Genomic DNA, 25,267 nt, shown 5'->3' on the forward strand with positions numbered 1-25,267 from the left:
TCGTACACCTACACCAACGATCCGTTTGGTCAAAGAATTTTCACTTTCCACAAAAATGACGGTCAGGATATAAATCGATGTCTCCATGTTGCTAGCGAGCTTCAAGTCGCATTGGTGGTATAGTGGTGAGCATAGCTGCCTTCCAAGCAGTTGACCCGGGTTCGATTCCCGGCCAATGCAGAGCATGAGATATTCACTAGTTTTAGGGGCTGGGTGTAATTTCAAGTGTATTACATTGGAATCAATGTTCGTGGAAGTCCGATTTGCTCTTACTTTTTGCAGGTTTTCAAAATGAAGTGCGACATTGAGCCAACTAGTGAATATCACAATAGATTAGCTGTCCATCGCCGAAAGCATTCAGCCACCTCGTCCTGCGCCCAAGAGGTGGCTGTTTGCGACCAGTGGCCTGAGATCTGCCTGTCTGAGCTTGTTAAAAGATCTGCAAAAGGGCTCATCCGGGATTTGAACCCGGACCTCTCGCACCCTAAGCGAGAATCATACCCCTAGACCAACGAGCCTTACACAAGAAGAAAATAGTTTTGCTTTCTGCGGCAATGACAATGAGGATATCCATTGTTCTTGTCCATGGTGCTTGGAAAGATTGAACCTCATGTGAGTGTTTGTGCTATACTTGTGAGCATAGCAGTCTTCCAAACTGTTGACCAGGCTTCAGTTCAAATCTTTTGTATTTCATCTGCTGTGTTTTTCACATTCTGTCTTCTTAAGCCGCGACAGCAAACTGATGATGAGTGTTGACAAATGAATATTGAGCAAAATGAGATCAATTCATATTTTAAAAGAGAAACTGAAAAAAATACAACTTCAAAAAGAATGGAGCTCATTTATTTTGAGTTGACTGATGCATCAGTACGTGAATCAAAGTAAACGAATGTAAAAATACCCATTCAAATCGATCCGTTTTCAACTAGAGAGATTGAGATGTGTCGTATCTGTCTCAAGCCTCCATAACTGTTTATGTTACACCTCCACATCTGCAATGAAAGGTGGTGGAGCTAGAGCGGTGTTAGTCAAACCATGAGACATACCTATAATCGGTCTTCTCACAAAAACATCTGTAGCTTCTGGAACCGTTTGACCTACAAAATCGTATGACCACTCCCTGGAAAGGGGAGACCCTCACGAACACGGTGGTGTTCTCAATTTGTCTCTACGTCCCCCACAAGTGTCAGGGGACTCGTCTGAAGTCGGAACCCTTTATGTGCCAACTTCTGTTTGTAGAATCCAAAATCTTTGGGCTACAAACTAATGTGACCCCACTTGTCACAATGTTCTCAGTTTTGCCCTACGTTCTCCACAAGTGTCACGGGACAAATCTGAAGGTAACAGGTACTGATTAAAATGATAGATTTTTTAACCAGGGACCTCTCGCACCCTAAGCCATAATCGGACACCCACACCAACGATCCGTTTGGTCAAAGAATTTTCACTTTCCACAAAAATGACGGTCAGGATATAAATCGATGTCTCCATGTTGCTAGCGAGCTTCAAGTCGCATTGGTGGTATAGTGGTGAGCATAGCTGCCTTCCAAGCAGTTGACCCGGGTTCGATTCCCGGCCAATGCAGAGCATGAGATATTCACTAGTTTTAGGGGCTGGGTGTAATTTCAAGTGTATTACATTGGAATCAATGTTCGTGGAAGTCCGATTTGCTCTTACTTTTTGCAGGTTTTCAAAATGAAGTGCGACATTGAGCCAACTAGTGAATATCACAATAGATTAGCTGTCCATCGCCGAAAGCATTCAGCCACCTCGTCCTGCGCCCAAGAGGTGGCTGTTTGCGACCAGTGGCCTGAGATCTGCCTGTCTGAGCTTGTTAAAAGATCTGCAAAAGGGCTCATCCGGGATTTGAACCCGGGACCTCTCGCACCCTAAGCGAGAATCATACCCCTAGACCAACGAGCCTTACACAAGAAGAAAATTGTTTTGCTTTCTGCGGCAATGACAATGAGGATATCCATTGTTCTTGTCCATGGTGCTTGGAAAGATTGAACCTCATGTGAGTGTTTGTGCTATACTTGTGAGCATAGCAGTCTTCCAAACTGTTGACCAGGCTTCAGTTCAAATCTTTTGTATTTCATCTGCTGTGTTTTTCACATTCTGTCTTCTTAAGCCGCGACAGCAAACTGATGATGAGTGTTGACAAATGAATATTGAGCAAAATGAGATCAATTCATATTTTAAAAGAGAAACTGAAAAAAATACAACTTCAAAAAGAATGGAGCTCATTTATTTTGAGTTGACTGATGCATCAGTACGTGAATCAAAGTAAACGAATGTAAAAATACCCATTCAAATCGATCCGTTTTCAACTAGAGAGATTGAGATGTGTCGTATCTGTCTCAAGCCTCCATAACTGTTTATGTTACACCTCCACATCTGCAATGAAAGGTGGTGGAGCTAGAGCGGTGTTAGTCAAACCATGAGACATACCTATAATCGGTCTTCTCACAAAAACATCTGTAGCTTCTGGAACCGTTTGACCTACAAAATCGTATGACCACTCCCTGGAAAGGGGAGACCCTCACGAACACGGTGGTGTTCTCAATTTGTCTCTACGTCCCCCACAAGTGTCAGGGGACTCGTCTGAAGTCGGAACCCTTTATGTGCCAACTTCTGTTTGTAGAATCCAAAATCTTTGGGCTACAAACTAATGTGACCCCACTTGTCACAATGTTCTCAGTTTTGCCCTACGTTCTCCACAAGTGTCACGGGACAAATCTGAAGGTAACAGGTACTGATTAAAATGATAGATTTTTTAACCAGGGACCTCTCGCACCCTAAGCCATAATCGTACACCTACACCAACGATCCGTTTGGTCAAAGAATTTTCACTTTCCACAAAAATGACGGTCAGGATATAAATCGATGTCTCCATGTTGCTAGCGAGCTTCAAGTCGCATTGGTGGTATAGTGGTGAGCATAGCTGCCTTCCAAGCAGTTGACCCGGGTTCGATTCCCGGCCAATGCAGAGCATGAGATATTCACTAGTTTTAGGGGCTGGGTGTAATTTCAAGTGTATTACATTGGAATCAATGTTCGTGGAAGTCCGATTTGCTCTTACTTTTTGCAGGTTTTCAAAATGAAGTGCGACATTGAGCCAACTAGTGAATATCACAATAGATTAGCTGTCCATCGCCGAAAGCATTCAGCCACCTCGTCCTGCGCCCAAGAGGTGGCTGTTTGCGACCAGTGGCCTGAGATCTGCCTGTCTGAGCTTGTTAAAAGATCTGCAAAAGGGCTCATCCGGGATTTGAACCCGGGACCTCTCGCACCCTAAGCGAGAATCATACCCCTAGACCAACGAGCCTTACACAAGAAGAAAATAGTTTTGCTTTCTGCGGCAATGACAATGAGGATATCCATTGTTCTTGTCCATGGTGCTTGGAAAGATTGAACCTCATGTGAGTGTTTGTGCTATACTTGTGAGCATAGCAGTCTTCCAAACTGTTGACCAGGCTTCAGTTCAAATCTTTTGTATTTCATCTGCTGTGTTTTTCACATTCTGTCTTCTTAAGCCGCGACAGCAAACTGATGATGAGTGTTGACAAATGAATATTGAGCAAAATGAGATCAATTCATATTTTAAAAGAGAAACTGAAAAAAATACAACTTCAAAAAGAATGGAGCTCATTTATTTTGAGTTGACTGATGCATCAGTACGTGAATCAAAGTAAACGAATGTAAAAATACCCATTCAAATCGATCCGTTTTCAACTAGAGAGATTGAGATGTGTCGTATCTGTCTCAAGCCTCCATAACTGTTTATGTTACACCTCCACATCTGCAATGAAAGGTGGTGGAGCTAGAGCGGTGTTAGTCAAACCATGAGACATACCTATAATCGGTCTTCTCACAAAAACATCTGTAGCTTCTGGAACCGTTTGACCTACAAAATCGTATGACCACTCCCTGGAAAGGGGAGACCCTCACGAACACGGTGGTGTTCTCAATTTGTCTCTACGTCCCCCACAAGTGTCAGGGGACTCGTCTGAAGTCGGAACCCTTTATGTGCCAACTTCTGTTTGTAGAATCCAAAATCTTTGGGCTACAAACTAATGTGACCCCACTTGTCACAATGTTCTCAGTTTTGCCCTACGTTCTCCACAAGTGTCACGGGACAAATCTGAAGGTAACAGGTACTGATTAAAATGATAGATTTTTTAACCAGGGACCTCTCGCACCCTAAGCCATAATCGAACACCTACACCAACGATCCGTTTGGTCAAAGAATTTTCACTTTCCACAAAAATGACGGTCAGGATATAAATCGATGTCTCCATGTTGCTAGCGAGCTTCAAGTCGCATTGGTGGTATAGTGGTGAGCATAGCTGCCTTCCAAGCAGTTGACCCGGGTTCGATTCCCGGCCAATGCAGAGCATGAGATATTCACTAGTTTTAGGGGCTGGGTGTAATTTCAAGTGTATTACATTGGAATCAATGTTCGTGGAAGTCCGATTTGCTCTTACTTTTTGCAGGTTTTCAAAATGAAGTGCGACATTGAGCCAACTAGTGAATATCACAATAGATTAGCTGTCCATCGCCGAAAGCATTCAGCCACCTCGTCCTGCGCCCAAGAGGTGGCTGTTTGCGACCAGTGGCCTGAGATCTGCCTGTCTGAGCTTGTTAAAAGATCTGCAAAAGGGCTCATCCGGGGATTTGAACCCGGGACCTCTCGCACCCTAAGCGAGAATCATACCCCTAGACCAACGAGCCTTACACAAGAAGAAAATAGTTTTGCTTTCTGCGGCAATGACAATGAGGATATCCATTGTTCTTGTCCATGGTGCTTGGAAAGATTGAACCTCATGTGAGTGTTTGTGCTATACTTGTGAGCATAGCAGTCTTCCAAACTGTTGACCAGGCTTCAGTTCAAATCTTTTGTATTTCATCTGCTGTGTTTTTCACATTCTGTCTTCTTAAGCCGCGACAGCAAACTGATGATGAGTGTTGACAAATGAATATTGAGCAAAATGAGATCAATTCATATTTTAAAAGAGAAACTGAAAAAAATACAACTTCAAAAAGAATGGAGCTCATTTATTTTGAGTTGACTGATGCATCAGTACGTGAATCAAAGTAAACGAATGTAAAAATACCCATTCAAATCGATCCGTTTTCAACTAGAGAGATTGAGATGTGTCGTATCTGTCTCAAGCCTCCATAACTGTTTATGTTACACCTCCACATCTGCAATGAAAGGTGGTGGAGCTAGAGCGGTGTTAGTCAAACCATGAGACATACCTATAATCGGTCTTCTCACAAAAACATCTGTAGCTTCTGGAACCGTTTGACCTACAAAATCGTATGACCACTCCCTGGAAAGGGGAGACCCTCACGAACACGGTGGTGTTCTCAATTTGTCTCTACGTCCCCCACAAGTGTCAGGGGACTCGTCTGAAGTCGGAACCCTTTATGTGCCAACTTCTGTTTGTAGAATCCAAAATCTTTGGGCTACAAACTAATGTGACCCCACTTGTCACAATGTTCTCAGTTTTGCCCTACGTTCTCCACAAGTGTCACGGGACAAATCTGAAGGTAACAGGTACTGATTAAAATGATAGATTTTTTAACCAGGGACCTCTCGCACCCTAAGCCATAATCGGACACCCACACCAACGATCCGCTTGGTCAAAGAATTTTCACTTTCCACAAAAATGACGGTCAGGATATAAATCGATGTCTCCATGTTGCTAGCGAGCTTCAAGTCGCATTGGTGGTATAGTGGTGAGCATAGCTGCCTTCCAAGCAGTTGACCCGGGTTCGATTCCCGGCCAATGCAGAGCATGAGATATTCACTAGTTTTAGGGGCTGGGTGTAATTTCAAGTGTATTACATTGGAATCAATGTTCGTGGAAGTCCGATTTGCTCTTACTTTTTGCAGGTTTTCAAAATGAAGTGCGACATTGAGCCAACTAGTGAATATCACAATAGATTAGCTGTCCATCGCCGAAAGCATTCAGCCACCTCGCCCTGCGCCCAAGAGGTGGCTGTTTGCGACCAGTGGCCTGAGATCTGCCTGTCTGAGCTTGTTAAAAGATCTGCAAAAGGGCTCATCCGGGGATTTGAACCCGGGACCTCTCGCACCCTAAGCGAGAATCATACCCCTAGACCAACGAGCCTTACACAAGAAGAAAATAGTTTTGCTTTCTGCGGCAATGACAATGAGGATATCCATTGTTCTTGTCCATGGTGCTTGGAAAGATTGAACCTCATGTGAGTGTTTGTGCTATACTTGTGAGCATAGCAGTCTTCCAAACTGTTGACCAGGCTTCAGTTCAAATCTTTTGTATTTCATCTGCTGTGTTTTTCACATTCTGTCTTCTTAAGCCGCGACAGCAAACTGATGATGAGTGTTGACAAATGAATATTGAGCAAAATGAGATCAATTCATATTTTAAAAGAGAAACTGAAAAAAATACAACTTCAAAAAGAATGGAGCTCATTTATTTTGAGTTGACTGATGCATCAGTACGTGAATCAAAGTAAACGAATGTAAAAATACCCATTCAAATCGATCCGTTTTCAACTAGAGAGATTGAGATGTGTCGTATCTGTCTCAAGCCTCCATAACTGTTTATGTTACACCTCCACATCTGCAATGAAAGGTGGTGGAGCTAGAGCGGTGTTAGTCAAACCATGAGACATACCTATAATCGGTCTTCTCACAAAAACATCTGTAGCTTCTGGAACCGTTTGACCTACAAAATCGTATGACCACTCCCTGGAAAGGGGAGACCCTCACGAACACGGTGGTGTTCTCAATTTGTCTCTACGTCCCCCACAAGTGTCAGGGGACTCGTCTGAAGTCGGAACCCTTTATGTGCCAACTTCTGTTTGTAGAATCCAAAATCTTTGGGCTACAAACTAATGTGACCCCACTTGTCACAATGTTCTCAGTTTTGCCCTACGTTCTCCACAAGTGTCACGGGACAAATCTGAAGGTAACAGGTACTGATTAAAATGATAGATTTTTTAACCAGGGACCTCTCGCACCCTAAGCCATAATCGGACACCTACACCAACGATCCGCTTGGTCAAAGAATTTTCACTTTCCACAAAAATGACGGTCAGGATATAAATCGATGTCTCCATGTTGCTAGCGAGCTTCAAGTCGCATTGGTGGTATAGTGGTGAGCATAGCTGCCTTCCAAGCAGTTGACCCGGGTTCGATTCCCGGCCAATGCAGAGCATGAGATATTCACTAGTTTTAGGGGCTGGGTGTAATTTCAAGTGTATTACATTGGAATCAATGTTCGTGGAAGTCCGATTTGCTCTTACTTTTTGCAGGTTTTCAAAATGAAGTGCGACATTGAGCCAACTAGTGAATATCACAATAGATTAGCTGTCCATCGCCGAAAGCATTCAGCCACCTCGCCCTGCGCCCAAGAGGTGGCTGTTTGCGACCAGTGGCCTGAGATCTGCCTGTCTGAGCTTGTTAAAAGATCTGCAAAAGGGCTCATCCGGGGATTTGAACCCGGGACCTCTCGCACCCTAAGCGAGAATCATACCCCTAGACCAACGAGCCTTACACAAGAAGAAAATAGTTTTGCTTTCTGCGGCAATGACAATGAGGATATCCATTGTTCTTGTCCATGGTGCTTGGAAAGATTGAACCTCATGTGAGTGTTTGTGCTATACTTGTGAGCATAGCAGTCTTCCAAACTGTTGACCAGGCTTCAGTTCAAATCTTTTGTATTTCATCTGCTGTGTTTTTCACATTCTGTCTTCTTAAGCCGCGACAGCAAACTGATGATGAGTGTTGACAAATGAATATTGAGCAAAATGAGATCAATTCATATTTTAAAAGAGAAACTGAAAAAAATACAACTTCAAAAAGAATGGAGCTCATTTATTTTGAGTTGACTGATGCATCAGTACGTGAATCAAAGTAAACGAATGTAAAAATACCCATTCAAATCGATCCGTTTTCAACTAGAGAGATTGAGATGTGTCGTATCTGTCTCAAGCCTCCATAACTGTTTATGTTACACCTCCACATCTGCAATGAAAGGTGGTGGAGCTAGAGCGGTGTTAGTCAAACCATGAGACATACCTATAATCGGTCTTCTCACAAAAACATCTGTAGCTTCTGGAACCGTTTGACCTACAAAATCGTATGACCACTCCCTGGAAAGGGGAGACCCTCACGAACACGGTGGTGTTCTCAATTTGTCTCTACGTCCCCCACAAGTGTCAGGGGACTCGTCTGAAGTCGGAACCCTTTATGTGCCAACTTCTGTTTGTAGAATCCAAAATCTTTGGGCTACAAACTAATGTGACCCCACTTGTCACAATGTTCTCAGTTTTGCCCTACGTTCTCCACAAGTGTCACGGGACAAATCTGAAGGTAACAGGTACTGATTAAAATGATAGATTTTTTAACCAGGGACCTCTCGCACCCTAAGCCATAATCGGACACCTACACCAACGATCCGCTTGGTCAAAGAATTTTCACTTTCCACAAAAATGACGGTCAGGATATAAATCGATGTCTCCATGTTGCTAGCGAGCTTCAAGTCGCATTGGTGGTATAGTGGTGAGCATAGCTGCCTTCCAAGCAGTTGACCCGGGTTCGATTCCCGGCCAATGCAGAGCATGAGATATTCACTAGTTTTAGGGGCTGGGTGTAATTTCAAGTGTATTACATTGGAATCAATGTTCGTGGAAGTCCGATTTGCTCTTACTTTTTGCAGGTTTTCAAAATGAAGTGCGACATTGAGCCAACTAGTGAATATCACAATAGATTAGCTGTCCATCGCCGAAGCATTCAGCCACCTCGTCCTGCGCCCAAGAGGTGGCTGTTTGCGACCAGTGGCCTGAGATCTGCCTGTCTGAGCTTGTTAAAAGATCTGCAAAAGGGCTCATCCGGGGATTTGAACCCGGGACCTCTCGCACCCTAAGCGAGAATCATACCCCTAGACCAACGAGCCTTACACAAGAAGAAAATAGTTTTGCTTTCTGCGGCAATGACAATGAGGATATCCATTGTTCTTGTCCATGGTGCTTGGAAAGATTGAACCTCATGTGAGTGTTTGTGCTATACTTGTGAGCATAGCAGTCTTCCAAACTGTTGACCAGGCTTCAGTTCAAATCTTTGTATTTCATCTGCTGTGTTTTTCACATTCTGTCTTCTTAAGCCGCGACAGCAAACTGATGATGAGTGTTGACAAATGAATATTGAGCAAAATGAGATCAATTCATATTTTAAAAGAGAAACTGAAAAAATACAACTTCAAAAAGAATGGAGCTCATTTATTTTGAGTTGACTGATGCATCAGTACGTGAATCAAAGTAAACGAATGTAAAAATACCCATTCAAATCGATCCGTTTTCAACTAGAGAGATTGAGATGTGTCGTATCTGTCTCAAGCCTCCATAACTGTTTATGTTACACCTCCACATCTGCAATGAAAGGTGGTGGAGCTAGAGCGGTGTTAGTCAAACCATGAGACATACCTATAATCGGTCTTCTCACAAAAACATCTGTAGCTTCTGGAACCGTTTGACCTACAAAATCGTATGACCACTCCCTGGAAAGGGGAGACCCTCACGAACACGGTGGTGTTCTCAATTTGTCTCTACGTCCCCCACAAGTGTCAGGGGACTCGTCTGAAGTCGGAACCCTTTATGTGCCAACTTCTGTTTGTAGAATCCAAAATCTTTGGGCTACAAACTAATGTGACCCCACTTGTCACAATGTTCTCAGTTTTGCCCTACGTTCTCCACAAGTGTCACGGGACAAATCTGAAGGTAACAGGTACTGATTAAAATGATAGATTTTTTAACCAGGGACCTCTCGCACCCTAAGCCATAATCGGACACCTACACCAACGATCCGTTTGGTCAAAGAATTTTCACTTTCCACAAAAATGACGGTCAGGATATAAATCGATGTCTCCATGTTGCTAGCGAGCTTCAAGTCGCATTGGTGGTATAGTGGTGAGCATAGCTGCCTTCCAAGCAGTTGACCCGGGTTCGATTCCCGGCCAATGCAGAGCATGAGATATTCACTAGTTTTAGGGGCTGGGTGTAATTTCAAGTGTATTACATTGGAATCAATGTTCGTGGAAGTCCGATTTGCTCTTACTTTTGCAGGTTTTCAAAATGAAGTGCGACATTGAGCCAACTAGTGAATATCACAATAGATTAGCTGTCCATCGCCGAAAGCATTCAGCCACCTCGTCCTGCGCCCAAGAGGTGGCTGTTTGCGACCAGTGGCCTGAGATCTGCCTGTCTGAGCTTGTTAAAAGATCTGCAAAAGGGCTCATCCGGGGATTTGAACCCGGGACCTCTCGCACCCTAAGCGAGAATCATACCCCTAGACCAACGAGCCTTACACAAGAAGAAAATAGTTTTGCTTTCTGCGGCAATGACAATGAGGATATCCATTGTTCTTGTCCATGGTGCTTGGAAAGATTGAACCTCATGTGAGTGTTTGTGCTATACTTGTGAGCATAGCAGTCTTCCAAACTGTTGACCAGGCTTCAGTTCAAATCTTTTGTATTTCATCTGCTGTGTTTTTCACATTCTGTCTTCTTAAGCCGCGACAGCAAACTGATGATGAGTGTTGACAAATGAATATTGAGCAAAATGAGATCAATTCATATTTTAAAAGAGAAACTGAAAAAAATACAACTTCAAAAAGAATGGAGCTCATTTATTTTGAGTTGACTGATGCATCAGTACGTGAATCAAAGTAAACGAATGTAAAAATACCCATTCAAATCGATCCGTTTTCAACTAGAGAGATTGAGATGTGTCGGATCTGTCTCAAGCCTCCATAACTGTTTATGTTACACCTCCACATCTGCAATGAAAGGTGGTGGAGCTAGAGCGGTGTTAGTCAAACCATGAGACATACCTATAATCGGTCTTCTCACAAAAACATCTGTAGCTTCTGGAACCGTTTGACCTACAAAATCGTATGACCACTCCCTGGAAAGGGGAGACCCTCACGAACACGGTGGTGTTCTCAATTTGTCTCTACGTCCCCCACAAGTGTCAGGGGACTCGTCTGAAGTCGGAACCCTTTATGTGCCAACTTCTGTTTGTAGAATCCAAAATCTTTGGGCTACAAACCAATGTGACCCCACTTGTCACAATGTTCTCAGTTTTGCCCTACGTTCTCCACAAGTGTCACGGGACAAATCTGAAGGTAACAGGTACTGATTAAAATGATAGATTTTTTAACCAGGGACCTCTCGCACCCTAAGCCATAATCGGACACCTACACCAACGATCCGTTTGGTCAAAGAATTTTCACTTTCCACAAAAATGACGGTCAGGATATAAATCGATGTCTCCATGTTGCTAGCGAGCTTCAAGTCGCATTGGTGGTATAGTGGTGAGCATAGCTGCCTTCCAAGCAGTTGACCCGGGTTCGATTCCCGGCCAATGCAGAGCATGAGATATTCACTAGTTTTAGGGGCTGGGTGTAATTTCAAGTGTATTACATTGGAATCAATGTTCGTGGAAGTCCGATTTGCTCTTACTTTTTGCAGGTTTTCAAAATGAAGTGCGACATTGAGCCAACTAGTGAATATCACAATAGATTAGCTGTCCATCGCCGAAAGCATTCAGCCACCTCGTCCTGCGCCCAAGAGGTGGCTGTTTGCGACCAGTGGCCTGAGATCTGCCTGTCTGAGCTTGTTAAAAGATCTGCAAAAGGGCTCATCCGGGATTTGAACCCGGGACCTCTCGCACCCTAAGCGAGAATCATACCCCTAGACCAACGAGCCTTACACAAGAAGAAAATAGTTTTGCTTTCTGCGGCAATGACAATGAGGATATCCATTGTTCTTGTCCATGGTGCTTGGAAAGATTGAACCTCATGTGAGTGTTTGTGCTATACTTGTGAGCATAGCAGTCTTCCAAACTGTTGACCAGGCTTCAGTTCAAATCTTTGTATTTCATCTGCTGTGTTTTTCACATTCTGTCTTCTTAAGCCGCGACAGCAAACTGATGATGAGTGTTGACAAATGAATATTGAGCAAAATGAGATCAATTCATATTTTAAAAGAGAAACTGAAAAAAATACAACTTCAAAAAGAATGGAGCTCATTTATTTTGAGTTGACTGATGCATCAGTACGTGAATCAAAGTAAACGAATGTAAAAATACCCATTCAAATCGATCCGTTTTCAACTAGAGAGATTGAGATGTGTCGGATCTGTCTCAAGCCTCCATAACTGTTTATGTTACACCTCCACATCTGCAATGAAAGGTGGTGGAGCTAGAGCGGTGTTAGTCAAACCATGAGACATACCTATAATCGGTCTTCTCACAAAAACATCTGTAGCTTCTGAACCGTTTGACCTACAAAATCGTATGACCACTCCCTGGAAAGGGGAGACCCTCACGAACACGGTGGTGTTCTCAATTTGTCTCTACGTCCCCCACAAGTGTCAGGGGACTCGTCTGAAGTCGGAACCCTTTATGTGCCAACTTCTGTTTGTAGAATCCAAAATCTTTGGGCTACAAACTAATGTGACCCCACTTGTCACAATGTTCTCAGTTTTGCCCTACGTTCTCCACAAGTGTCACGGACAAATCTGAAGGTAACAGGTACTGATTAAAATGATAGATTTTTTAACCAGGGACCTCTCGCACCCTAAGCCATAATCGTACACCTACACCAACGATCCGCTTGGTCAAAGAATTTTCACTTTCCACAAAAATGACGGTCAGGATATAAATCGATGTCTCCATGTTGCTAGCGAGCTTCAAGTCGCATTGGTGGTATAGTGGTGAGCATAGCTGCCTTCCAAGCAGTTGACCCGGGTTCGATTCCCGGCCAATGCAGAGCATGAGATATTCACTAGTTTTAGGGGCTGGGTGTAATTTCAAGTGTATTACATTGGAATCAATGTTCGTGGAAGTCCGATTTGCTCTTACTTTTTGCAGGTTTTCAAAATGAAGTGCGACATTGAGCCAACTAGTGAATATCACAATAGATTAGCTGTCCATCGCCGAAGCATTCAGCCACCTCGCCCTGCGCCCAAGAGGTGGCTGTTTGCGACCAGTGGCCTGAGATCTGCCTGTCTGAGCTTGTTAAAAGATCTGCAAAAGGGCTCATCCGGGGATTTGAACCCGGGACCTCTCGCACCCTAAGCGAGAATCATACCCCTAGACCAACGAGCCTTACACAAGAAGAAAATTGTTTTGCTTTCTGCGGCAATGACAATGAGGATATCCATTGTTCTTGTCCATGGTGCTTGGAAAGATTGAACCTCATGTGAGTGTTTGTGCTATACTTGTGAGCATAGCAGTCTTCCAAACTGTTGACCAGGCTTCAGTTCAAATCTTTTGTATTTCATCTGCTGTGTTTTTCACATTCTGTCTTCTTAAGCCGCGACAGCAAACTGATGATGAGTGTTGACAAATGAATATTGAGCAAAATGAGATCAATTCATATTTTAAAAGAGAAACTGAAAAAAATACAACTTCAAAAAGAATGGAGCTCATTTATTTTGAGTTGACTGATGCATCAGTACGTGAATCAAAGTAAACGAATGTAAAAATACCCATTCAAATCGATCCGTTTTCAACTAGAGAGATTGAGATGTGTCGTATCTGTCTCAAGCCTCCATAACTGTTTATGTTACACCTCCACATCTGCAATGAAAGGTGGTGGAGCTAGAGCGGTGTTAGTCAAACCATGAGACATACCTATAATCGGTCTTCTCACAAAAACATCTGTAGCTTCTGGAACCGTTTGACCTACAAAATCGTATGACCACTCCCTGGAAAGGGGAGACCCTCACGAACACGGTGGTGTTCTCAATTTGTCTCTACGTCCCCCACAAGTGTCAGGGGACTCGTCTGAAGTCGGAACCCTTTATGTGCCAACTTCTGTTTGTAGAATCCAAAATCTTTGGGCTACAAACTAATGTGACCCCACTTGTCACAATGTTCTCAGTTTTGCCCTACGTTCTCCACAAGTGTCACGGGACAAATCTGAAGGTAACAGGTACTGATTAAAATGATAGATTTTTTAACCAGGGACCTCTCGCACCCTAAGCCATAATCGGACACCCACACCAACGATCCGCTTGGTCAAAGAATTTTCACTTTCCACAAAAATGACGGTCAGGATATAAATCGATGTCTCCATGTTGCTAGCGAGCTTCAAGTCGCATTGGTGGTATAGTGGTGAGCATAGCTGCCTTCCAAGCAGTTGACCCGGGTTCGATTCCCGGCCAATGCAGAGCATGAGATATTCACTAGTTTTAGGGGCTGGGTGTAATTTCAAGTGTATTACATTGGAATCAATGTTCGTGGAAGTCCGATTTGCTCTTACTTTTTGCAGGTTTTCAAAATGAAGTGCGACATTGAGCCAACTAGTGAATATCACAATAGATTAGCTGTCCATCGCCGAAAGCATTCAGCCACCTCGTCCTGCGCCCAAGAGGTGGCTGTTTGCGACCAGTGGCCTGAGATCTGCCTGTCTGAGCTTGTTAAAAGATCTGCAAAAGGGCTCATCCGGGATTTGAACCCGGGACCTCTCGCACCCTAAGCGAGAATCATACCCCTAGACCAACGAGCCTTACACAAGAAGAAAATTGTTTTGCTTTCTGCGGCAATGACAATGAGGATATCCATTGTTCTTGTCCATGGTGCTTGGAAAGATTGAACCTCATGTGAGTGTTTGTGCTATACTTGTGAGCATAGCAGTCTTCCAAACTGTTGACCAGGCTTCAGTTCAAATCTTTTGTATTTCATCTGCTGTGTTTTTCACATTCTGTCTTCTTAAGCCGCGACAGCAAACTGATGATGAGTGTTGACAAATGAATATTGAGCAAAATGAGATCAATTCATATTTTAAAAGAGAAACTGAAAAAAATACAACTTCAAAAAGAATGGAGCTCATTTATTTTGAGTTGACTGATGCATCAGTACGTGAATCAAAGTAAACGAATGTAAAAATACCCATTCAAATCGATCCGTTTTCAACTAGAGAGATTGAGATGTGTCGTATCTGTCTCAAGCCTCCATAACTGTTTATGTTACACCTCCACATCTGCAATGAAAGGTGGTGGAGCTAGAGCGGTGTTAGTCAAACCATGAGACATACCTATAATCGGTCTTCTCACAAAAACATCTGTAGCTTCTGGAACCGTTTGACCTACAAAATCGTATGACCACTCCCTGGAAAGGGGAGACCCTCACGAACACGGTGGTGTTCTCAATTTGTCTCTACGTCCCCCACAAGTGTCAGGGGACTCGTCTGAAGTCGGAACCCTTTATGTGCCAACTTCTGTTTGTAGAATCCAAAATCTTTGGGCTACAAACTAATGTGACCCCACTTGTCACAATGTTCTCAGTTTTGCCCTACGTTCTCCACAAGTGTCACGGGACAAATCTGAAGGTAACAGGTACTGATTAAAATGATAGATTTTTTAACCAGGGACCTCTCGCACCCTAAGCCATAATCGGACACCCACACCAACGATCCGCTTGGTCAAAGAATTTTCACTTTCCACAAAAATGACGGTCAGGATATAAATCGATGTCTCCATGTTGCTAGCGAGCTTCAAGTCGCATTGGTGGTATAGTGGTGAGCATAGCTGCCTTCCAAGCAGTTGACCCGGGTTCGATTCCCGGCCAATGCAGAGCATGAGATATTCACTAGTTTTAGGGGCTGGGTGTAATTTCAAGTGTATTACATTGGAATCAATGTTCGTGGAAGTCCGATTTGCTCTTATTTTTTGCAGGTTTTCAAAATGAAGTGCGACATTGAGCCAACTAGTGAATATCACAATAGATTAGCTGTCCATCGCCGAAAGCATTCAGCCACCTCGTCCTGCGCCCAAGAGGTGGCTGTTTGCGACCAGTGGCCTGAGATCTGCCTGTCTGAGCTTGTTAAAAGATCTGCAAAAGGGCTCATCCGGGATTTGAACCCGGGACCTCTCGCACCCTAAGCGAGAATCATACCCCTAGACCAACGAGCCTTACACAAGAAGAAAATAGTTTTGCTTTCTGCGGCAATGACAATGAGGATATCCATTGTTCTTGTCCATGGTGCTTGGAAAGATTGAACCTCATGTGAGTGTTTGTGCTATACTTGTGAGCATAGCAGTCTTCCAAACTGTTGACCAGGCTTCAGTTCAAATCTTTGTATTTCATCTGCTGTGTTTTTCACATTCTGTCTTCTTAAGCCGCGACAGCAAACTGATGATGAGTGTTGACAAATGAATATTGAGCAAAATGAGATCAATTCATATTTTAAAAGAGAAACTGAAAAAAATACAACTTCAAAAAGAATGGAGCTAATTTATTTTGAGTTGACTGATGCATCAGTACGTGAATCAAAGTAAACGAATGTAAAAAATACCCATTCAAATCGATCCGTTTTCAACTAGAGAGATTGAGATGTGTCGTATCTGTCTCAAGCCTCCATAACTGTTTATGTTACACCTCCACATCTGCAATGAAAGGTGGTGGAGCTAGAGCGGTGTTAGTCAAACCATGAGACATACCTATAATCGGTCTTCTCACAAAAACATCTGTAGCTTCTGGAACCGTTTGACCTACAAAATCGTATGACCACTCCCTGGAAAGGGGAGACCCTCACGAACACGGTGGTGTTCTCAATTTGTCTCTACGTCCCCCACAAGTGTCAGGGGACTCGTCTGAAGTCGGAACCCTTTATGTGCCAACTTCTGTTTGTAGAATCCAAAATCTTTGGGCTACAAACTAATGTGACCCCACTTGTCACAATGTTCTCAGTTTTGCCCTACGTTCTCCACAAGTGTCACGGGACAAATCTGAAGGTAACAGGTACTGATTAAAATGATAGATTTTTTAACCAGGGACCTCTCGCACCCTAAGCCATAATCGGACACCTACACCAACGATCCGTTTGGTCAAAGAATTTTCACTTTCCACAAAAATGACGGTCAGGATATAAATCGATGTCTCCATGTTGCTAGCGAGCTTCAAGTCGCATTGGTGGTATAGTGGTGAGCATAGCTGCCTTCCAAGCAGTTGACCCGGGTTCGATTCCCGGCCAATGCAGAGCATGAGATATTCACTAGTTTTAGGGGCTGGGTGTAATTTCAAGTGTATTACATTGGAATCAATGTTCGTGGAAGTCCGATTTGCTCTTACTTTTTGCAGGTTTTCAAAATGAAGTGCGACATTGAGCCAACTAGTGAATATCACAATAGATTAGCTGTCCATCGCCGAAAGCATTCAGCCACCTCGTCCTGCGCCCAAGAGGTGGCTGTTTGCGACCAGTGGCCTGAGATCTGCCTGTCTGAGCTTGTTAAAAGATCTGCAAAAGGGCTCATCCGGGGATTTGAACCCGGGACCTCTCGCACCCTAAGCGAGAATCATACCCCTAGACCAACGAGCCTTACACAAGAAGAAAATAGTTTTGCTTTCTGCGGCAATGACAATGAGGATATCCATTGTTCTTGTCCATGGTGCTTGGAAAGATTGAACCTCATGTGAGTGTTTGTGCTATACTTGTGAGCATAGCAGTCTTCCAAACTGTTGACCAGGCTTCAGTTCAAATCTTTGTATTTCATCTGCTGTGTTTTTCACATTCTGTCTTCTTAAGCCGCGACAGCAAACTGATGATGAGTGTTGACAAATGAATATTGAGCAAAATGAGATCAATTCATATTTTAAAAGAGAAACTGAAAAAATACAACTTCAAAAAGAATGGAGCTCATTTATTTTGAGTTGACTGATGCATCAGTACGTGAATCAAAGTAAACGAATGTAAAAATACCCATTCAAATCGATCCGTTTTCAACTAGAGAGATTGAGATGTGTCGTATCTGTCTCAAGCCTCCATAACTGTTTATGTTACACCTCCACATCTGCAATGAAAGGTGGTGGAGCTAGAGCGGTGTTAGTCAAACCATGAGACATACCTATAATCGGTCTTCTCACAAAAACATCTGTAGCTTCTGGAACCGTTTGACCTACAAAATCGTATGACCACTCCCGGAAAGGGGAGACCCTCACGAACACGGTGGTGTTCTCAATTTGTCTCTACGTCCCCCACAAGTGTCAGGGGACTCGTCTGAAGTCGGAACCCTTTATGTGCCAACTTCTGTTTGTAGAATCCAAAATCTTTGGGCTACAAACTAATGTGACCCCACTTGTCACAATGTTCTCAGTTTTGCCCTACGTTCTCCACAAGTGTCACGGGACAAATCTGAAGGTAACAGGTACTGATTAAAATGATAGATTTTTTAACCAGGGACCTCTCGCACCCTAAGCCATAATCGGACACCTACACCAACGATCCGTTTGGTCAAAGAATTTTCACTTTCCACAAAAATGACGGTCAGGATATAAATCGATGTCTCCATGTTGCTAGCGAGCTTCAAGTCGCATTGGTGGTATAGTGGTGAGCATAGCTGCCTTCCAAGCAGTTGACCCGGGTTCGATTCCCGGCCAATGCAGAGCATGAGATATTCACTAGTTTTAGGGGCTGGGTGTAATTTCAAGTGTATTACATTGGAATCAATGTTCGTGGAAGTCCGATTTGCTCTTACTTTTTGCAGGTTTTCAAAATGAAGTGCGACATTGAGCCAACTAGTGAATATCACAATAGATTAGCTGTCCATCGCCGAAAGCATTCAGCCACCTCGCCCTGCGCCCAAGAGGTGGCTGTTTGCGACCAGTGGCCTGAGATCTGCCTGTCTGAGCTTGTTAAAAGATCTGCAAAAGGGCTCATCCGGGGATTTGAACCCGGGACCTCTCGCACCCTAAGCGAGAATCATACCCCTAGACCAACGAGCCTTACACAAGAAGAAAATAGTTTTGCTTTCTGCGGCAATGACAATGAGGATATCCATTGTTCTTGTCCATGGTGCTTGGAAAGATTGAACCTCATGTGAGTGTTTGTGCTATACTTGTGAGCATAGCAGTCTTCCAAACTGTTGACCAGGCTTCAGTTCAAATCTTTTGTATTTCATCTGCTGTGTTTTTCACATTCTGTCTTCTTAAGCCGCGACAGCAAACTGATGATGAGTGTTGACAAATGAATATTGAGCAAAATGAGATCAATTCATATTTTAAAAGAGAAACTGAAAAAAATACAACTTCAAAAAGAATGGAGCTCATTTATTTTGAGTTGACTGATGCATCAGTACGTGAATCAAAGTAAACGAATGTAAAAATACCCATTCAAATCGATCCGTTTTCAACTAGAGAGATTGAGATGTGTCGTATCTGTCTCAAGCCTCCATAACTGTTTATGTTACACCTCCACATCTGCAATGAAAGGTGGTGGAGCTAGAGCGGTGTTAGTCAAACCATGAGACATACCTATAATCGGTCTTCTCACAAAAACATCTGTAGCTTCTGAACCGTTTGACCTACAAAATCGTATGACCACTCCCTGGAAAGGGGAGACCCTCACGAACACGGTGGTGTTCTCAATTTGTCTCTACGTCCCCCACAAGTGTCAGGGGACTCGTCTGAAGTCGGAACCCTTTATGTGCCAACTTCTGTTTGTAGAATCCAAAATCTTTGGGCTACAAACTAATGTGACCCCACTTGTCACAATGTTCTCAGTTTTGCCCTACGTTCTCCACAAGTGTCACGGGACAAATCTGAAGGTAACAGGTACTGATTAAAATGATAGATTTTTTAACCAGGGACCTCTCGCACCCTAAGCCATAATCGGACACCTACACCAACGATCCGTTTGGTCAAAGAATTTTCACTTTCCACAAAAATGACGGTCAGGATATAAATCGATGTCTCCATGTTGCTAGCGAGCTTCAAGTCGCATTGGTGGTATAGTGGTGAGCATAGCTGCCTTCCAAGCAGTTGACCCGGGTTCGATTCCCGGCCAATGCAGAGCATGAGATATTCACTAGTTTTAGGGGCTGGGTGTAATTTCAAGTGTATTACATTGGAATCAATGTTCGTGGAAGTCCGATTTGCTCTTACTTTTTGCAGGTTTTCAAAATGAAGTGCGACATTGAGCCAACTAGTGAATATCACAATAGATTAGCTGTCCATCGCCGAAAGCATTCAGCCACCTCGTCCTGCGCCCAAGAGGTGGCTGTTTGCGACCAGTGGCCTGAGATCTGCCTGTCTGAGCTTGTTAAAAGATCTGCAAAAGGGCTCATCCGGGGATTTGAACCCGGGACCTCTCGCACCCTAAGCGAGAATCATACCCCTAGACCAACGAGCCTTACACAAGAAGAAAATAGTTTTGCTTTCTGCGGCAATGACAATGAGGATATCCATTGTTCTTGTCCATGGTGCTTGGAAAGATTGAACCTCATGTGAGTGTTTGTGCTATACTTGTGAGCATAGCAGTCTTCCAAACTGTTGACCAGGCTTCAGTTCAAATCTTTGTATTTCATCTGCTGTGTTTTTCACATTCTGTCTTCTTAAGCCGCGACAGCAAACTGATGATGAGTGTTGACAAATGAATATTGAGCAAAATGAGATCAATTCATATTTTAAAAGAGAAACTGAAAAAAATACAACTTCAAAAAGAATGGAGCTCATTTATTTTGAGTTGACTGATGCATCAGTACGTGAATCAAAGTAAACGAATGTAAAAATACCCATTCAAATCGATCCGTTTTCAACTAGAGAGATTGAGATGTGTCGTATCTGTCTCAAGCCTCCATAACTGTTTATGTTACACCTCCACATCTGCAATGAAAGGTGGTGGAGCTAGAGCGGTGTTAGTCAAACCATGAGACATACCTATAATCGGTCTTCTCACAAAAACATCTGTAGCTTCTGGAACCGTTTGACCTACAAAATCGTATGACCACTCCCTGGAAAGGGGAGACCCTCACGAACACGGTGGTGTTCTCAATTTGTCTCTACGTCCCCCACAAGTGTCAGGGGACTCGTCTGAAGTCGGAACCCTTTATGTGCCAACTTCTGTTTGTAGAATCCAAAATCTTTGGGCTACAAACTAATGTGACCCCACTTGTCACAATGTTCTCAGTTTTGCCCTACGTTCTCCACAAGTGTCACGGGACAAATCTGAAGGTAACAGGTACTGATTAAAATGATAGATTTTTTAACCAGGGACCTCTCGCACCCTAAGCCATAATCGGACACCTACACCAACGATCCGTTTGGTCAAAGAATTTTCACTTTCCACAAAAATGACGGTCAGGATATAAATCGATGTCTCCATGTTGCTAGCGAGCTTCAAGTCGCATTGGTGGTATAGTGGTGAGCATAGCTGCCTTCCAAGCAGTTGACCCGGGTTCGATTCCCGGCCAATGCAGAGCATGAGATATTCACTAGTTTTAGGGGCTGGGTGTAATTTCAAGTGTATTACATTGGAATCAATGTTCGTGGAAGTCCGAGTTTGCTCTTACTTTTTGCAGGTTTTCAAAATGAAGTGCGACATTGAGCCAACTAGTGAATATCACAATAGATTAGCTGTCCATCGCCGAAAGCATTCAGCCACCTCGTCCTGCGCCCAAGAGGTGGCTGTTTGCGACCAGTGGCCTGAGATCTGCCTGTCTGAGCTTGTTAAAAGATCTGCAAAAGGGCTCATCCGGGATTTGAACCCGGGACCTCTCGCACCCTAAGCGAGAATCATACCCCTAGACCAACGAGCCTTACACAAGAAGAAAATTGTTTTGCTTTCTGCGGCAATGACAATGAGGATATCCATTGTTCTTGTCCATGGTGCTTGGAAAGATTGAACCTCATGTGAGTGTTTGTGCTATACTTGTGAGCATAGCAGTCTTCCAAACTGTTGACCAGGCTTCAGTTCAAATCTTTTGTATTTCATCTGCTGTGTTTTTCACATTCTGTCTTCTTAAGCCGCGACAGCAAACTGATGATGAGTGTTGACAAATGAATATTGAGCAAAATGAGATCAATTCATATTTTAAAAGAGAAACTGAAAAAATACAACTTCAAAAAGAATGGAGCTCATTTATTTTGAGTTGACTGATGCATCAGTACGTGAATCAAAGTAAACGAATGTAAAAATACCCATTCAAATCGATCCGTTTTCAACTAGAGAGATTGAGATGTGTCGTATCTGTCTCAAGCCTCCATAACTGTTTATGTTACACCTCCACATCTGCAATGAAAGGTGGTGGAGCTAGAGCGGTGTTAGTCAAACCATGAGACATACCTATAATCGGTCTTCTCACAAAAACATCTGTAGCTTCTGGAACCGTTTGACCTACAAAATCGTATGACCACTCCCTGGAAAGGGGAGACCCTCACGAACACGGTGGTGTTCTCAATTTGTCTCTACGTCCCCCACAAGTGTCAGGGGACTCGTCTGAAGTCGGAACCCTTTATGTGCCAACTTCTGTTTGTAGAATCCAAAATCTTTGGGCTACAAACTAATGTGACCCCACTTGTCACAATGTTCTCAGTTTTGCCCCACGCTCTCCACAAGTGTCACGGGACAAATCTGAAGGTAACAGGTACTGATTAAAATGATAGATTTTTTAACCAGGGACCTCTCGCACCCTAAGCCATAATCGTACACCTACACCAACGATCCGCTTGGTCAAAGAATTTTCACTTTCCACAAAAATGACGGTCAGGATATAAATCGATGTCTCCATGTTGCTAGCGAGCTTCAAGTCGCATTGGTGGTATAGTGGTGAGCATAGCTGCCTTCCAAGCAGTTGACCCGGGTTCGATTCCCGCCAATGCAGAGCATGAGATATTCACTAGTTTTAGGGGCTGGGTGTAATTTCAAGTGTATTACATTGGAATCAATGTTCGTGGAAGTCCGATTTGCTCTTACTTTTTGCAGGTTTTCAAAATGAAGTGCGACATTGAGCCAACTAGTGAATATCACAATAGATTAGCTGTCCATCGCCGAAAGCATTCAGCCACCTCGTCCTGCGCCCAAGAGGTGGCTGTTTGCGACCAGTGGCCTGAGATCTGCCTGTCTGAGCTTGTTAAAAGATCTGCAAAAGGGCTCATCCGGGGATTTGAACCCGGGACCTCTCGCACCCTAAGCGAGAATCATACCCCTAGACCAACGAGCCTTACACAAGAAGAAAATTGTTTTGCTTTCTGCGGCAATGACAATGAGGATATCCATTGTTCTTGTCCATGGTGCTTGGAAAGATTGAACCTCATGTGAGTGTTTGTGCTATACTTGTGAGCATAGCAGTCTTCCAAACTGTTGACCAGGCTTCAGTTCAAATCTTTTGTATTTCATCTGCTGTGTTTTTCACATTCTGTCTTCTTAAGCCGCGACAGCAAACTGATGATGAGTGTTGACAAATGAATATTGAGCAAAATGAGATCAATTCATATTTTAAAAGAGAAACTGAAAAAAAATACAACTTCAAAAAGAATGGAGCTCATTTATTTTGAGTTGACTGATGCATCAGTACGTGAATCAAAGTAAACGAATGTAAAAATACCCATTCAAATCGATCCGTTTTCAACTAGAGAGATTGAGATGTGTCGTATCTGTCTCAAGCCTCCATAACTGTTTATGTTACACCTCCACATCTGCAATGAAAGGTGGTGGAGCTAGAGCGGTGTTAGTCAAACCATGAGACATACCTATAATCGGTCTTCTCACAAAAACATCTGTAGCTTCTGGAACCGTTTGACCTACAAAATCGTATGACCACTCCCTGGAAAGGGGAGACCCTCACGAACACGGTGGTGTTCTCAATTTGTCTCTACGTCCCCCACAAGTGTCAGGGGACTCGTCTGAAGTCGGAACCCTTTATGTGCCAACTTCTGTTTGTAGAATCCAAAATCTTTGGGCTACAAACTAATGTGACCCCACTTGTCACAATGTTCTCAGTTTTGCCCTACGTTCTCCACAAGTGTCACGGGACAAATCTGAAGGTAACAGGTACTGATTAAAATGATAGATTTTTTAACCAGGGACCCTCTCGCACCCTAAGCCATAATCGGACACCCACACCAACGATCCGCTTGGTCAAAGAATTTTCACTTTCCACAAAAATGACGGTCAGGATATAAATCGATGTCTCCATGTTGCTAGCGAGCTTCAAGTCGCATTGGTGGTATAGTGGTGAGCATAGCTGCCTTCCAAGCAGTTGACCCGGGTTCGATTCCCGGCCAATGCAGAGCATGAGATATTCACTAGTTTTAGGGGCTGGGTGTAATTTCAAGTGTATTACATTGGAATCAATGTTCGTGGAAGTCCGATTTGCTCTTACTTTTTGCAGGTTTTCAAAATGAAGTGCGACATTGAGCCAACTAGTGAATATCACAATAGATTAGCTGTCCATCGCCGAAAGCATTCAGCCACCTCGTCCTGCGCCCAAGAGGTGGCTGTTTGCGACCAGTGGCCTGAGATCTGCCTGTCTGAGCTTGTTAAAAGATCTGCAAAAGGGCTCATCCGGGATTTGAACCCGGGACCTCTCGCACCCTAAGCGAGAATCATACCCCTAGACCAACGAGCCTTACACAAGAAGAAAATAGTTTTGCTTTCTGCGGCAATGACAATGAGGATATCCATTGTTCTTGTCCATGGTGCTTGGAAAGATTGAACCTCATGTGAGTGTTTGTGCTATACTTGTGAGCATAGCAGTCTTCCAAACTGTTGACCAGGCTTCAGTTCAAATCTTTGTATTTCATCTGCTGTGTTTTTCACATTCTGTCTTCTTAAGCCGCGACAGCAAACTGATGATGAGTGTTGACAAATGAATATTGAGCAAAATGAGATCAATTCATATTTTAAAAGAGAAACTGAAAAAAATACAACTTCAAAAAGAATGGAGCTCATTTATTTTGAGTTGACTGATGCATCAGTACGTGAATCAAAGTAAACGAATGTAAAAATACCCATTCAAATCGATCCGTTTTCAACTAGAGAGATTGAGATGTGTCGGATCTGTCTCAAGCCTCCATAACTGTTTATGTTACACCTCCACATCTGCAATGAAAGGTGGTGGAGCTAGAGCGGTGTTAGTCAAACCATGAGACATACCTATAATCGGTCTTCTCACAAAAACATCTGTAGCTTCTGGAACCGTTTGACCTACAAAATCGTATGACCACTCCCTGGAAAGGGGAGACCCTCACGAACACGGTGGTGTTCTCAATTTGTCTCTACGTCCCCCACAAGTGTCAGGGGACTCGTCTGAAGTCGGAACCCTTTATGTGCCAACTTCTGTTTGTAGAATCCAAAATCTTTGGGCTACAAACCAATGTGACCCCACTTGTCACAATGTTCTCAGTTTTGCCCTACGCTCTCCACAAGTGTCACGGGACAAATCTGAAGGTAACAGGTACTGATTAAAATGATAGATTTTTTAACCAGGGACCT

The 25,267-nt window shown here is 43.4% G+C and overlaps 35 non-coding genes across 35 annotated transcripts; 17 read left to right on the forward strand and 18 right to left on the reverse strand.

Annotated features, from left to right (window-relative positions):
* Positions 1-108: 108 nt before the first annotated feature.
* trnag-ucc (transfer RNA glycine (anticodon UCC)) lies at positions 109-180 on the forward strand. The gene has a single exon. It is a non-coding gene; the product is annotated as a tRNA-Gly (tRNA).
* A 267-nt stretch (positions 181-447) lies between these two features.
* trnap-agg (transfer RNA proline (anticodon AGG)) lies at positions 448-518 on the reverse strand. The gene has a single exon. It is a non-coding gene; the product is annotated as a tRNA-Pro (tRNA).
* A 994-nt stretch (positions 519-1,512) lies between these two features.
* On the forward strand, positions 1,513-1,584 carry trnag-ucc (transfer RNA glycine (anticodon UCC)). The gene has a single exon. It is a non-coding gene; the product is annotated as a tRNA-Gly (tRNA).
* A 267-nt stretch (positions 1,585-1,851) lies between these two features.
* On the reverse strand, positions 1,852-1,923 carry trnap-agg (transfer RNA proline (anticodon AGG)). Its single transcript has one exon. It is a non-coding gene; the product is annotated as a tRNA-Pro (tRNA).
* A 994-nt stretch (positions 1,924-2,917) lies between these two features.
* trnag-ucc (transfer RNA glycine (anticodon UCC)) lies at positions 2,918-2,989 on the forward strand. The gene has a single exon. It is a non-coding gene; the product is annotated as a tRNA-Gly (tRNA).
* A 267-nt stretch (positions 2,990-3,256) lies between these two features.
* Positions 3,257-3,328, reverse strand: trnap-agg (transfer RNA proline (anticodon AGG)). The gene has a single exon. It is a non-coding gene; the product is annotated as a tRNA-Pro (tRNA).
* A 994-nt stretch (positions 3,329-4,322) lies between these two features.
* On the forward strand, positions 4,323-4,394 carry trnag-ucc (transfer RNA glycine (anticodon UCC)). Its single transcript has one exon. It is a non-coding gene; the product is annotated as a tRNA-Gly (tRNA).
* A 267-nt stretch (positions 4,395-4,661) lies between these two features.
* On the reverse strand, positions 4,662-4,734 carry trnap-agg (transfer RNA proline (anticodon AGG)). The gene has a single exon. It is a non-coding gene; the product is annotated as a tRNA-Pro (tRNA).
* A 994-nt stretch (positions 4,735-5,728) lies between these two features.
* On the forward strand, positions 5,729-5,800 carry trnag-ucc (transfer RNA glycine (anticodon UCC)). The gene has a single exon. It is a non-coding gene; the product is annotated as a tRNA-Gly (tRNA).
* A 267-nt stretch (positions 5,801-6,067) lies between these two features.
* Positions 6,068-6,140, reverse strand: trnap-agg (transfer RNA proline (anticodon AGG)). The gene has a single exon. It is a non-coding gene; the product is annotated as a tRNA-Pro (tRNA).
* Positions 6,141-7,134: 994 nt separating this feature from the next.
* Positions 7,135-7,206, forward strand: trnag-ucc (transfer RNA glycine (anticodon UCC)). The gene has a single exon. It is a non-coding gene; the product is annotated as a tRNA-Gly (tRNA).
* Positions 7,207-7,473: 267 nt separating this feature from the next.
* On the reverse strand, positions 7,474-7,546 carry trnap-agg (transfer RNA proline (anticodon AGG)). Its single transcript has one exon. It is a non-coding gene; the product is annotated as a tRNA-Pro (tRNA).
* Positions 7,547-8,540: 994 nt separating this feature from the next.
* Positions 8,541-8,612, forward strand: trnag-ucc (transfer RNA glycine (anticodon UCC)). The gene has a single exon. It is a non-coding gene; the product is annotated as a tRNA-Gly (tRNA).
* A 266-nt stretch (positions 8,613-8,878) lies between these two features.
* Positions 8,879-8,951, reverse strand: trnap-agg (transfer RNA proline (anticodon AGG)). Its single transcript has one exon. It is a non-coding gene; the product is annotated as a tRNA-Pro (tRNA).
* A 992-nt stretch (positions 8,952-9,943) lies between these two features.
* On the forward strand, positions 9,944-10,015 carry trnag-ucc (transfer RNA glycine (anticodon UCC)). The gene has a single exon. It is a non-coding gene; the product is annotated as a tRNA-Gly (tRNA).
* A 266-nt stretch (positions 10,016-10,281) lies between these two features.
* On the reverse strand, positions 10,282-10,354 carry trnap-agg (transfer RNA proline (anticodon AGG)). Its single transcript has one exon. It is a non-coding gene; the product is annotated as a tRNA-Pro (tRNA).
* A 994-nt stretch (positions 10,355-11,348) lies between these two features.
* Positions 11,349-11,420, forward strand: trnag-ucc (transfer RNA glycine (anticodon UCC)). Its single transcript has one exon. It is a non-coding gene; the product is annotated as a tRNA-Gly (tRNA).
* A 267-nt stretch (positions 11,421-11,687) lies between these two features.
* On the reverse strand, positions 11,688-11,759 carry trnap-agg (transfer RNA proline (anticodon AGG)). The gene has a single exon. It is a non-coding gene; the product is annotated as a tRNA-Pro (tRNA).
* A 991-nt stretch (positions 11,760-12,750) lies between these two features.
* trnag-ucc (transfer RNA glycine (anticodon UCC)) lies at positions 12,751-12,822 on the forward strand. The gene has a single exon. It is a non-coding gene; the product is annotated as a tRNA-Gly (tRNA).
* A 266-nt stretch (positions 12,823-13,088) lies between these two features.
* On the reverse strand, positions 13,089-13,161 carry trnap-agg (transfer RNA proline (anticodon AGG)). The gene has a single exon. It is a non-coding gene; the product is annotated as a tRNA-Pro (tRNA).
* Positions 13,162-14,155: 994 nt separating this feature from the next.
* On the forward strand, positions 14,156-14,227 carry trnag-ucc (transfer RNA glycine (anticodon UCC)). Its single transcript has one exon. It is a non-coding gene; the product is annotated as a tRNA-Gly (tRNA).
* A 267-nt stretch (positions 14,228-14,494) lies between these two features.
* On the reverse strand, positions 14,495-14,566 carry trnap-agg (transfer RNA proline (anticodon AGG)). The gene has a single exon. It is a non-coding gene; the product is annotated as a tRNA-Pro (tRNA).
* A 994-nt stretch (positions 14,567-15,560) lies between these two features.
* trnag-ucc (transfer RNA glycine (anticodon UCC)) lies at positions 15,561-15,632 on the forward strand. The gene has a single exon. It is a non-coding gene; the product is annotated as a tRNA-Gly (tRNA).
* A 267-nt stretch (positions 15,633-15,899) lies between these two features.
* Positions 15,900-15,971, reverse strand: trnap-agg (transfer RNA proline (anticodon AGG)). The gene has a single exon. It is a non-coding gene; the product is annotated as a tRNA-Pro (tRNA).
* Positions 15,972-16,965: 994 nt separating this feature from the next.
* On the forward strand, positions 16,966-17,037 carry trnag-ucc (transfer RNA glycine (anticodon UCC)). Its single transcript has one exon. It is a non-coding gene; the product is annotated as a tRNA-Gly (tRNA).
* Positions 17,038-17,304: 267 nt separating this feature from the next.
* Positions 17,305-17,377, reverse strand: trnap-agg (transfer RNA proline (anticodon AGG)). The gene has a single exon. It is a non-coding gene; the product is annotated as a tRNA-Pro (tRNA).
* A 991-nt stretch (positions 17,378-18,368) lies between these two features.
* Positions 18,369-18,440, forward strand: trnag-ucc (transfer RNA glycine (anticodon UCC)). Its single transcript has one exon. It is a non-coding gene; the product is annotated as a tRNA-Gly (tRNA).
* Positions 18,441-18,707: 267 nt separating this feature from the next.
* trnap-agg (transfer RNA proline (anticodon AGG)) lies at positions 18,708-18,780 on the reverse strand. Its single transcript has one exon. It is a non-coding gene; the product is annotated as a tRNA-Pro (tRNA).
* A 993-nt stretch (positions 18,781-19,773) lies between these two features.
* Positions 19,774-19,845, forward strand: trnag-ucc (transfer RNA glycine (anticodon UCC)). Its single transcript has one exon. It is a non-coding gene; the product is annotated as a tRNA-Gly (tRNA).
* A 267-nt stretch (positions 19,846-20,112) lies between these two features.
* On the reverse strand, positions 20,113-20,185 carry trnap-agg (transfer RNA proline (anticodon AGG)). Its single transcript has one exon. It is a non-coding gene; the product is annotated as a tRNA-Pro (tRNA).
* Positions 20,186-21,178: 993 nt separating this feature from the next.
* Positions 21,179-21,250, forward strand: trnag-ucc (transfer RNA glycine (anticodon UCC)). Its single transcript has one exon. It is a non-coding gene; the product is annotated as a tRNA-Gly (tRNA).
* Positions 21,251-21,518: 268 nt separating this feature from the next.
* trnap-agg (transfer RNA proline (anticodon AGG)) lies at positions 21,519-21,590 on the reverse strand. The gene has a single exon. It is a non-coding gene; the product is annotated as a tRNA-Pro (tRNA).
* Positions 21,591-22,921: 1,331 nt separating this feature from the next.
* On the reverse strand, positions 22,922-22,994 carry trnap-agg (transfer RNA proline (anticodon AGG)). The gene has a single exon. It is a non-coding gene; the product is annotated as a tRNA-Pro (tRNA).
* Positions 22,995-23,990: 996 nt separating this feature from the next.
* On the forward strand, positions 23,991-24,062 carry trnag-ucc (transfer RNA glycine (anticodon UCC)). Its single transcript has one exon. It is a non-coding gene; the product is annotated as a tRNA-Gly (tRNA).
* Positions 24,063-24,329: 267 nt separating this feature from the next.
* trnap-agg (transfer RNA proline (anticodon AGG)) lies at positions 24,330-24,401 on the reverse strand. The gene has a single exon. It is a non-coding gene; the product is annotated as a tRNA-Pro (tRNA).
* Between the last annotated feature and the right edge of the window lie 866 nt (positions 24,402-25,267).

Source organism: Salmo salar, unplaced genomic scaffold, assembly GCF_905237065.1.
Source record: "Salmo salar unplaced genomic scaffold, Ssal_v3.1, whole genome shotgun sequence".
Classification (NCBI taxonomy): Eukaryota; Metazoa; Chordata; class Actinopteri; order Salmoniformes; family Salmonidae; genus Salmo; species Salmo salar.